This window comes from Cydia fagiglandana, chromosome 27 (assembly GCF_963556715.1).
Source record: "Cydia fagiglandana chromosome 27, ilCydFagi1.1, whole genome shotgun sequence".
NCBI lineage: Eukaryota > Metazoa > Arthropoda > Insecta > Lepidoptera > Tortricidae > Cydia > Cydia fagiglandana.
This window is the reverse complement of record NC_085958.1, coordinates 448165-460199: the sequence shown is the minus strand read 5'-3', so window position 1 is coordinate 460199 and position 12035 is coordinate 448165. Positions and strand designations below refer to the sequence as shown.

The 12035-nt window shown below is 36.5% G+C and overlaps 1 protein-coding gene across 1 annotated transcript in view; it reads left to right on the top strand.

Annotated features, from left to right (window-relative positions):
* The window catches only part of LOC134678038 (fasciclin-3-like), a 341696-nt gene that overhangs the window by 107163 nt on the left and 222498 nt on the right, over positions 1-12035 (top strand). The gene's annotated exons all lie outside the window — the stretch shown is intronic.

Below are 12035 nucleotides of genomic sequence, written 5' to 3'. Positions count from 1 at the left end.
AAACCTTAATGTTGCTGCTATAATAAAATGTAAAATCGAAAATTTATTGCAATATAAAAAAGAACTTGTGCAAATAAGCTTTATAATATTAATTAACAACATAGTGCATAGTATTTGTCTCAAGTAATCAAATTTTTACGTAAAAATGTTAAAAAAAATCTTGCCACGAAAACTAAACCGCTTCATACACCTTACTTAAATCAGTAACTGACTCTCTTCTACGTATTATGCTGTGTCCATGTCGTCAGTTATTGAATGAAGTAAGGTAACTTTGAATAGAACCGGTAGAACCTCGTCTGCGAATCTGCGCCATGCCGGGTCCAAAGGTCCCTATTTTCATAGCGATTCCGTGAATTTCAAGATATTTTGAGTAACTGGCAGCACCGGATATCTTTTTAAACTTTCTCAAGGCGAGAGAAATTTGGGTTTCTGCCAAAGTAATTAAGAATGTTAAAATACGAGTATATTATATTTGGTCAAGCAGATCTTGTCAGTAGAAAAAGGCGGCAAATTTGAAAAATGTAGGCGCGAAGGGATATCATCTCATAGAAAATTTGAATTTCGCGCCTTTTTTTACTGACAAGATTTGCTTGACTATCTATATTTTGCCTAATTTTACTAATGATTTGCGGAAATGATTAACGAACTTAGTATTTGCCTTTAGTAATTACATGAGCGGTAACAGAACAGAGAATAACTTTGTCAACAATTATGAATATGAAGGTACCTGACTCATCAAGACATACCTATTGTCGAATAAATACAGAGTAGGTTTATATAATTTGTAGGCACAGATGGTGTTTCTCGAATTTACCACACCTATAGTAGGTACAGTATCGTCACTTCGTCAGTGATCGTCAGTTGCTTGTTGACTCGATATAACAATGAGATATAAACATTACACAATACCTACGGCAGTAAACAAAACAATAACATGTCAATAACAGAGGTACCTAGCCCGACTGTGGAATGCACTCGGATGAGATAAGCCAGTAGGTATAAATATGCATTACTTGAATTAATATAAGGTGTATACGTATTAGACGTGCGCGCCGCCGCGGCGCGCCGCCGCCATAAGGAGTCAGCGCGCCGCCGCCGCCGCCGGTAGTTTAAAATTCGCGCCGAGACAAAGTCCGCAAGAGTACAAATTTAAAATCAATGGACATAAAGCGCGTGCGACGTGCCTAGCTTTAGCGTTCCGACTGTTTCGTTTTTTCAAATTCATTGCTTGATTTATTTTAACACTTAAATCGATAACGTCCACTATAATGGACATCCCAAGAAAAAAATTCTGCATCAAATATTAAAGCATAGCGTTACTTTGGTAGCGTACTTACACTACCAGGAAACTACTACTACTACTACTAATACTACTTGAATGATATGTTATTTTTAAGTATGAGTATATAAGAAAATATTTCGAATCAGTGTGAACATCATCTTTTTGTCTAAAGTCCTTCAGAACGCAGAACTTGCAAGGAAGCTTCCGACAGACTGACATTTTACCCCATATTTCATTTTTTTATTATATGACAGTAATAAGCAGCGTTAGAATAAAACGTGTAATGTAATAGGTTACTAACTGGTCTGTTTATTACGTGGCAATATGATTTATATAAAAATGTTTTTTTGTTTATGGATAAAACAAGTGTAAAAAGTGCAATGTCCAGTATTTTTAGTCAGTTGTAATCAACAACACGGCACTTTTGCTAAGTCCAATATGTTAGACGTTGCCAAGTATGCGAAGAGTAAAATTATTAAATTTTCTGGTAGTTTTTGTGGTAAATAAATTAAATAGAGGGATGTTAGGTGTTTCAAAACATTTTAAAAAGTCATTACTTGCCGTATTACGTAATGAACCAAATAGATAAAAAAAAAAAATTATGGATTTTTTCCGTGTGGATGTGGTGTGTGTGTATGTGTATTTGTTTCCTGTTTGTGTGTGGATTTGTTTTCATCAAGAGACAGACCCGAATTCATTTGAGAAATTTGTTAGGAAAATTTTGATAAAATTAAAAACCATTGCTTAGATGTTACTGCTTCCTAGTATAACCCGCTGTTTGATTTAATGTTAAATAAATGACGTCAATGACTGGTAAAATTTTACCACCTATTAGCTATAAAGTTATTCCAAAAATATAAAAATTATAATAGGTTTTACTTCATTCATTACATAAGTTGACATTATCAGTAAGTGTATTTCTAATTAAAAAATGCAATTATTTTATATTTATTTTAAAAACGTGAATTGGACTAAAAAAAACCTTATGCACATAAAGTAGGTAGTCTATACTCGGCAACGTCCAAAATACTGGACGTCTTTTCATTACGCGGCGTATCTTTTTATTTACACCGATCCTGGCAACGTCCAACATACTGACATATGTTTTTTTTTTTATAATAAACCAAAAAAACGATGCAACACAGTTTTTTTGAGATTTTTCCCGTGTTGATTTAAGAGTTAATCTTGGTTTCTCATTATACGTATATTGAAAAGTTGAAAATCCCACGCCGCCGGCGTTACGCCGCCGCCGTGGATTTTTTCGTGGCGCGCCGCCGCCCGAATTTATTCGACCGGCGCGCACGTCTAATACGTATTTATATTTTCACCACACCAGCTCGGAAAGGCTTACTTTGCACTTCGAATACGAATAGCAAAGTTGCATTTTATCCACATGTGAGGCAAAGTAATCAAATGCAAATTTTGAGTTGTTTTCTTATGTTTGCTGGTAGATTTGACTTTTAAATGATGATTTTGGATGATAAATATTTAATAACATTCATTTGGATTTGATATTGTTTGATTTTGTTTGATATTTTACATTTAATATTTGCTTCGGGTTGCTGTGGTGAAAAAATTTGTGTTTCACTCGGGGGCAAATTTTGTTTAACCCTTGTGCTTTGAAACCCTCGCAACGCTCAAGATTCCAATTTTGGAATCTTTCGCTTGCTCGGGTATCAACGAGCGGTTAAACAACAACTTTGCCCCCTTGTAAAACAAATAACTATTATAGAGTCTGTGCGCTATGGGCTATTACTTACATTCCATGGCTCTTCTCTTTTTCCGTACAGACTCTATCCAGCATGTTATGATAGCATGGCCTAGCGGTTAGGGCCGGTACAGTCGTGCAGTCGGCGTGCAGTTCCCATGCAAATTGCAGTCCGTGTGTATCAGCCCTTATGTGTGCGACTTTTAGGCTGCGTTTCCTGTTTCCACCAGTGATATTTATTTATTTATTTATTTATTTATTTAGATATTTAATATATATATATATACTATATATATTTTATATGCGAGGATCCGTAGCGTAGAAGCAAAGTTAAACGCACCATAACGATCACCAACTGTTTTACCGTTAGAAAATCTTAATTTATGTTAAAACGGTCCTTATTACTTTAAAATTAGGTGCTCATTTTATAGCAGGTCCTCGATATTTGCGGTAAATAAAATTATACGATTGCAAATAAATCTTTGCAGTTAAAAATATTTTTATTAAGTAAAAGTATACCTTATTCCGCGACATTACATTTCTTTATAGAAAATTGACGATTTGCGGACGGCAAATGGTTAATGGTTATGTTATGAATATTTGTTTGATCAAATGTTCACCTCTTTTAGTTTATTTGGCATAATTTACTTAATAAGTGTGTGTTAATAATCGAGTTTTAATTATTTGTTGCATTATTTCTTTTTTTAAGTTTAGTAATTAGGTCAGTAAAGTAAGTATAGGTATTACAATTATAGTACACTACTTTTTTGAAACGTTTTCCGCGTCTCCGCCATTTTGAAATAAATAATCAATGGAGCTATTATTACCTAATTAATTAATCAATTAACGAAGCAACTTCAAAACAAGTTTGATGACTATTTGTACGAATATTACTAATATGTTTTCAATTATGTAGCTATGAATATAATATGGCTATAATGATAATAAAATGACTTGTTGAATCATAATGTATGTGTTCAATTGACACTTCCTGTTTATTGATGATTAGTCCAATAAAAAATCATCACGTAGTGTCTTTGACTTTGACTCATATTCGTACACCTTTCAAAGACCTCCGCCGCGTCTGTCTGTATGTTCGCGATAAACTCATAAACTACTGAACGGATTTTCGTGCGGTTTTCACCTATCAATAGAGTGATTCTTGAGGAAGGTTTATACTATGTATCTTTGGGTATTTAAATAAAAGTAAACAAATAATTTGTAAATTTTCGGGTAGTTATAACATTTATTGGTTAACCAACCAAATACAAAACCTGGATCTGTCACTGAACGACCTGACTTTAACCTACTTTATTTGATCATGTAATGTTTTCAAGTTTTCATCAACCCTCAACTGGTTTAAGGAGCCATTTAAGCGTTGATTTTGTCTACTTTTATTTAAATACCTAAGATAGATACAGACTATAAATGTATAGGTATGTAATTTGTTAACCCGTGCTATGCCGATGCCGGGCGGGTCGCTAGTTCTACATAAGAATACATGATGTATTCGGTGTGTTCCCATGAAAGGCATAAACTTTAGTTTACGACAATAACGTTGGTATACCTGCGCCATTTCAGTTTCATTTATTAGTCCAAATGAGAGACGAATAGGAATATAGACAGGTGAACTCTATAATGGGGTTGGCAACTGTCAAAAATTTGCATAGATGGCGCCAGTAGCCTGTGTTGGTGCATGGCATCATAGCTTGTCCCTTTTTCTATGAGATTTGGCTTAAGGGTCTGGCGTCTAGGGCATAAAATTCCATAAAAAAACAAAAATTTGACATATACTTAGTCAACCAGATCTTGTCAGTAGAAAAAGGCGGAAAATTTGAAAAATGTAGGCGCGAAGGGATATCGTCCCATAGGAAATTTGAATAGCGCGCCTTTTTTTATTGACAAGATTTGCTTGACCACCTATAGTTCTAGGGATTGTCACTTGACAGGGCAAGCTATGCTGGCGCCATCTGCTAAATACTTCGACCGGCCAACCTCATTATAAAAGTTCCTACGAAAAAGAAATAATTTAAGTATTGCACGGCAGTATTGTACTTAATTTAAGTATTTGATTGCCTGTAACGACATACCATGTAATGCACATATTACTTTATGTTGAATAAATGAAAATGAAAATGAAATGAAAAATAGGTAAGTATAAAGGTGAAGGAAAAGTAGGAAGACACCGTGAAAAAAATGGACTAATCCCTATAAGGCCTATAGTTTCTTCTCTGGGTTGGAAGGTCAGATGGTATTTGCTTTCCTAAAAAAAACCGGACAAGTGCGACTCGGACTCGCCCGCCGAGGGTTCCGTACTTTTTAGTATTTGTTATTGCGGCAACAGAAATACATCATCTGTGAAAATTCCAACTATCTAGCTATCACTGTTCATGAGATACAGCCTGGTGACAGACAGACGGACAGCGAAGTCTTAGTAATAGGGTCCCGTATTTACTCTTTGGGTACAGAACCCTAAAAACTAGTCGGGATGCGAGGAAGATCATCATTCATAGTTTGTCAGTCTGATATTGCCTAGTCTGTGGCAGAGCCTATGGGAATATGGTTTACAAACATATATACATACATACATACAATATTACATAGTCCATAATGTAATGAGTCGAAGTAGCCAGTAGAAAGTAGAACATTGACACTACATAGAATGTAAAGCAGTAACTTAACTTGGGCGTCAAATTTAATATTTTATAAGTATGTGATTATTGAGATTCTACATTAAGTTTAGTGGTATACATACATCGCCTTTTAACTACACGGTGTAACATGAGTAAACCGAATAATTTTAACAGCGTATTCCTGTCATTCCTGATCATATTTAGAGACAAAAATGTCCTATAAACTTTTTTGAAATTCGCCTAGTTTCAGAGATATTATTAATTTAAAAAAAAAAACAAGTTTTTATTGTTACATAGTGTAAAAGGCCTTTTTGATGTAGATGTTGCTGCTATGGGACGTAGTCTAAATATCCTTATTGATAGATGTCAAAAAGTGACAAGTAACACTTTGCAAAAAGTAGGTTCTACGAAAAAAAAAATGTAAAAATCGATTTTAAGTGACAAGTTTACCAATAACATTTATTTTGTATGTACAAATACATTCAAAAAATTTAAAAAACAAAACAAAAAAAAAATTTTTTTTTGGCGAAATTGACCTAAACTCATATTACAATTTTTACTTCTTTTGACCTCAGAAATGCGTGGTTAAAATTATTCGGTTTCCTCATGTTACACCGTGTATATTGACTTTACATGTTTTATAAAACTTAAATAATTTCGATTCCTATGACACTTGAACTTGAAATAGACGCCAAATCGATGAGTGACCTACTTAAATGAATGACCTACTTAAGTGTACCTACTTAAATGTAAAATGAAACAGTTGTTAACTCTTAAGGGGCCCACTAATTAACAGTCCGCCAAACAGTTGTTCGGAACTGTCAAAATTGTGTTCCAACTGACAGGGCGATACCGTTCGGCGGACTGTTAATCAGTGGGCCCCTTTAAGAACATTGAAATATCCCTAATCTGAACAGGAACTTTCTAAGTAGAAACTTGCATGAGAATTCTCTAATGAAAGTTTCCAGTAATTTTCGGAATTTTGAGAGCGTCTGCACTTGCATATTGCACACTAAGATAAAGGAGTTGGCTTACTGCTATATGGCCGTATACCGTAGCCTGATAATTACGCTAACGCAGGTTCGATTCCCAGCAGGCCACTTTCCATCGATTCATGTGAAAATGAAAGTTCTGCGAATATTAAATGTTGCAAATTATTGCAACACGGTCAGGCTAAAGGGGCCCACTGATTAACAGTGCGCCGGATGGTATCGGCCTGTCAGTTAGAACAAAATTTCGACAGTTCCGAACAACTGACAGGCCGGCGGACTGTTAACCAGTGAGCCCCTTAGGGGTCATCCATTAATTACATCACACGTTTAGGGGGAGGGAGGGGTCAAGAAAATGTGACATATTGTGACATGGGGGAGGGGGGAGACACAAACTTTGTGACGTCACTTTAACTTCATCAGTAACCGAAAATTTATTTAAATTATTTTATTCGCTGTACATTTAAATAACAAGTTTTTAAAACGATAATCGTTTTTATTCGTTTAATTTTCTTTCCTAAGCAGTTTTGGGTTATAAAATTACTAATATTTATATCGTCAAAAATATTTTGATGGAATATTAATAATACTTAGGTACTTACTTAATTCGATATGGCGATTTCGTAGAAAAAATGTGACGTCACACTAGGGGGGGAGGCGTTGGCCAAATGTAACCAAGTGTGACAAGGAGGGGGGGAGGGGTCAAAAAACCTCGAAATTCGTGTGACGTAATTAATGGATGACCCCTTAAGATAATGCGCAGACTTTGTAGAATCGAACCCGTGAATGACACGCTGTATATCTGTCTGATAGTTTTGCGTGGTGCCTAAATGCGAATACGAGTGAGGTATGAGATATGTCACCGTAAAATTGTAAACACTTGTCAGTCTATAATCTCGCTAGTTAAATAATAAACTGACGGTAGGGAGATTACAATCTAACCTAACCTATTCACAATCTTACGGTATCATATATACCGAGTGTGGCCTGTAATGGCTCCTCTACACGATGGGCCAACGCCGGCCACTCCAAGGGACGCATTTATGCGTTAGAGGGAGCATGTGATATTGCTATCTCATTCTACCGCATGGCTGCGTCCCTTGGAGTGGCCGGCGTTCGCCCATCGTGTAGAGGAGCCACTATATGTCCAAAAAATTAAACTGTAGGCTGTACTCCTCATATTGACCAACATTTGTTCAGCGACTTTTAAAAATCACTTGTGGTTTGATTTTTAATACACTTTAAAGTTTATTCTAAGACGCAATGTAAGTATTGCGAATTTTGTTACATGTTTATAAGGCGTGACAAGCAACGTCAATCACAATGATATGGCGTGGCGATGGCGTCCATTGAAGATAATATTTATTTTGTATGAAAAATAGCGAGTCTAAATACTTCATAATTTTTAAAAGTTGTTGAACAAAAGTGTCATCGTTTGAGGAGTACAATATATGTTTTAATGATTTGCTCGTGTTACAGGCCACACCCGGTATAAAGTAAGTTACGTTCATGCTAGCATTTATGTTAGTGCCAAACTGTTGGCAGCCGTACTTAATGGCTGATTATATAAATAAGTTTTACTTTATTTTACTACTACATGCCTACCTATACCTTATGGCTCCTCTACACGATGGGCCAACGCCGGCCACTCCAAGGGACGCAGCCATGCGGTAGAATGAGATAGCCACATCACTTGCTCCCTCTAACGCATAAATGCGTCCCTTGGAGTGGCCGGCGCTGGCCCATCGTGTAGAGGAGCCATTAGTCGTTACCTATAATTTTGGAGAAAGAAACCTGAATTGATAACAGAACATGCTAATGAATGTATCGAGTTATCAGTTATTTCCATACAATTAATTAATATTCTAGATACTCCGATCAACGACGTTGAAATTCAACTGTTCCTAACCTTAAGACTGCTCGACCGTCCAGTGGCGCCCTCATTAGGGGATTTGTGTTTTCTAATAAACTAATTAATTGATGTACCTATACCTAAATCAGTACGTATATATTGCTGCATTACCGTACAAAATGTAACTTTTATCTGATCAATTGTTAATTTTAATGTGTTAATTAAATCCTTAATGGATCTAATAATGCCCGAACAAAAAAGTAAAAAAATCAATATGGTTTTGAAAAATCGATTCTTCTTTACTAGGGATTCTTGGGACACGAAATCAGTGATGTAAAAATTGATTCTCCAATGAAAAGGTGATTTCGCGCGGTCGCCCACTTTCGTCTTAAGCTAATTTTAATTCAAGTCTCAATTGACTGGAGTATACATTTATCACACCGTTATACCCCAATAAATAATGGTTCCTGTATCGATATAACGATCAGGCTTTCTCGAAAACTAACAATTTGCGTTTCCTTAGGAAATATAATTATATTAATTAATGCAATATCAGAACAATTTTTTTTAGAAAATATTTTAGTTGTTACACATAATACACATAAATTTCAAGTACCTGCATGCCGCGATCATATCCTTCGATTCCAGCCTTGGGTACTGGAGGCATTGGTCACTTTTTCTTAGTAGGGTAATTACGCTAGTTTTCGTCCACTTGACGAAATTTTAGTATAAACCTACATTGCTGCACAAATTTGGACTTATTGCAAAACTTAATGTGTAAACAATATGTTATCTACATAAAAATGATATTTCGGAAGTAGCAAATTAAAAATGAAATAATTTATTTGCTAAATCCGTCAAGCGGATAAAAACTAGAGCATGGGCGGAAACTAGCGCAATGACCCTATAATGATGACATTTATTACAGTATATAATATATACCTATGCAACTTTTATTAAAAAAATAGTAAATTTACAATTCCTATAAATAAATTAGGGAAGGCACAGAATAAATAATAGTACTAAGTACAGAAGACTCACTCTCTAACAAAACGCGTCTGTTACGATCAGCACAGATATGGCCGCTAGGTGGCGACAGCGCCACGCGCGGCTTATGGCAAACCCCAAAATTGGGGTCGAACGGATGTACTTTTAGCTACCTGTAGCAAAGCGACGAAATCGCGGAGTGAGCTACGCCTGGCGAAGGACATTCAAAATTAATACCTTCCAATAATCTTACCGTAATATCAAACTAGTAAACAGTTAAGACGCTCCACTTTTGCCTTCATTGCATCGTGCTTATTCTTAATTTTTACAAAACAGCGTAAGTCAAAACCAAACAACACTTATTTATGACATTCTTTAAGTTACAAAACCCGTAATCTTCAAAAGGGCGTAACGGCTTAACAAATGCCGGTTACATGCGACATTTTTTGGTGTCACGATTATTTCTGTCTGGTTCCGAGAATGCACGAGAGGTGGCGGAGATGGCCGAACGGACTCGAAAGTTGTGGGCGGCGGGTTGCCAGCATAAGGAAAATGGGGCGAATTAGGGGAATTTGTTCAATGGTAATTTTTTTCTGTTCTCGTTTATTTAGAAAGGTCCTTAGTTTTATATTTAAATTTAATTATTATTTCCTTGTAATTTAGGTTACTGATAAATTAGTTGAGTAGATATATTCAATAAAAATAATTAATTAATTAACAATAATTGGTAATAATAAAAAATATCATAAAACTAACCATGAATTAAAGATTTAAAAACTAAATTAAAATGAAAATAAACCTACTTAAAAATTAAACTTATACTCATAATATTATATAAAAACTAAAATATACTATAAATAAACTAAATTTAGGTTATTGTTATTTTAATTTAATTGAGTATTTTTTGATTGAGAATTTTTGCTAAAAGATCGAGATTGAGAAAAGAAAAAATATTGTACGTTTTGTAGTATTGTGTTTGGCTTTGTAATCGATCAATGGTACTATATTTATAAGCGTAAACGATCTTATACTACACATTGGTCCGAAATCGAAAAAAGAACATTGTTTATTGTATTGTATAATAATTACATTTCATAGACAAAATAATTTAAATGTTTCTTTTATTGCAAAAAAAATACTGTCATATAAAAATATAGAAACCTTCGTTATTTATTCATAATTATGAATAACCAAGTAAAAATATTCTGTTTGAATAAATATAATTTAAAAAAAGGTTTTTATACAACAGTTATACTGGGTCCAGCAGATCTTGTCAGTAGAAAAATGCCGCAAATTTGATAAATGTAGGCGCAAAAGGCTATCATCCCATAGAAAATTTGAATTTCGCGCCGTTTTCTACTGACAGGATTTGCTTGACCATTTTTTTTTTTTTTTTATTACGAATGGGCTTACTCATGGCCACAGACTAGCCGAGGCGTAGACGTGGCCTACGATGGAGCGAGCTTGCCCAGAAGGTGCCTGTTCACTCTTGATTTGAAGGTTGCCGGGTTATAAGAACACGGAAATATAGACGCCGGCAGGGAATTCCATTCCTTGGCAGTTCGCATAAGGAAAGTAGAAGCAAAGCGCTTCGTGCGAATTGGTGGAATATCTACCATGTAAGGATGGAAACCGGCCGTGCGTCTAAAAGTCCGATGGTAGAATGGGGACGGTGGTATAAGCTCGTGTAGCTCTTGGGCACACTCCCCGAAGTGCAGCCTGTAGAATACCGACAGGCTGGCGACTTTCCGCCGATGGGCCAAAGACTGAAGCTTAGCCGTTAGCTTCTTGTCGCCAATCATCCTCCTGGCTCTGCGCTCCACTGAGTCCAAAGCGGCGAGTTGGTATTTAGCTGAGCCATCCCACAGGTGGCTGCAATACTCCATACACGACCGGACTTGAGCTTTGTAAAGTGTTAGAAGCTGTCCAGGTGTGAAGTATCGCTTCACCTTATTTAGGACGCCCAGCTTTCTGGCCGCAGTTTGAGCTTTAGACTCAATGAAGCTGCCGAAGCTGAGGACTGAACTCAGCTCCATGCCGAGGAGTTCCAGACTGTCGGCAATAGGTACAGATGCACCCCGGAAAGAAGGAGTCAGGTCGAATGGACTCCGTTTTGCGGAAAATAGACACGTCTGCGTTTTGGAGGCATTGAACGTGACCAGATTGTCATCACCCCACTGGGAAACGAGACTAAGGGTCAAGTTCATTCGCTCAACCATGGCCTCTCTCTGTGAACGTATATCCTCCCTGCTGTCCCCTGCACTAGCCAAATATCTTTCAACAACCGTACTGTCATCTGCATAACCTACAATGCTGGGTTGCAGCATGTCGTTAATGTGGAGCAGGAAAAGGGTTGCGGAGAGAACAGACCCCTGAGGAACACCAGCGTCAATGGCCATGAGGTCCGAAGAGCAGCCATCAATAACTACTCTGATCGACCGTTCACTCAAGAAATCAGATAGCCAGCTACAAAAGTCAGCAGGGATGCCGTATGCAGGAAGCTTGCTAAGGAGACTTGCGTGCCAAACCCTGTCAAAGGCCTTCGAGATGTCCAGTGAAACAGCAAGCGCTTCACCGTTCCTCT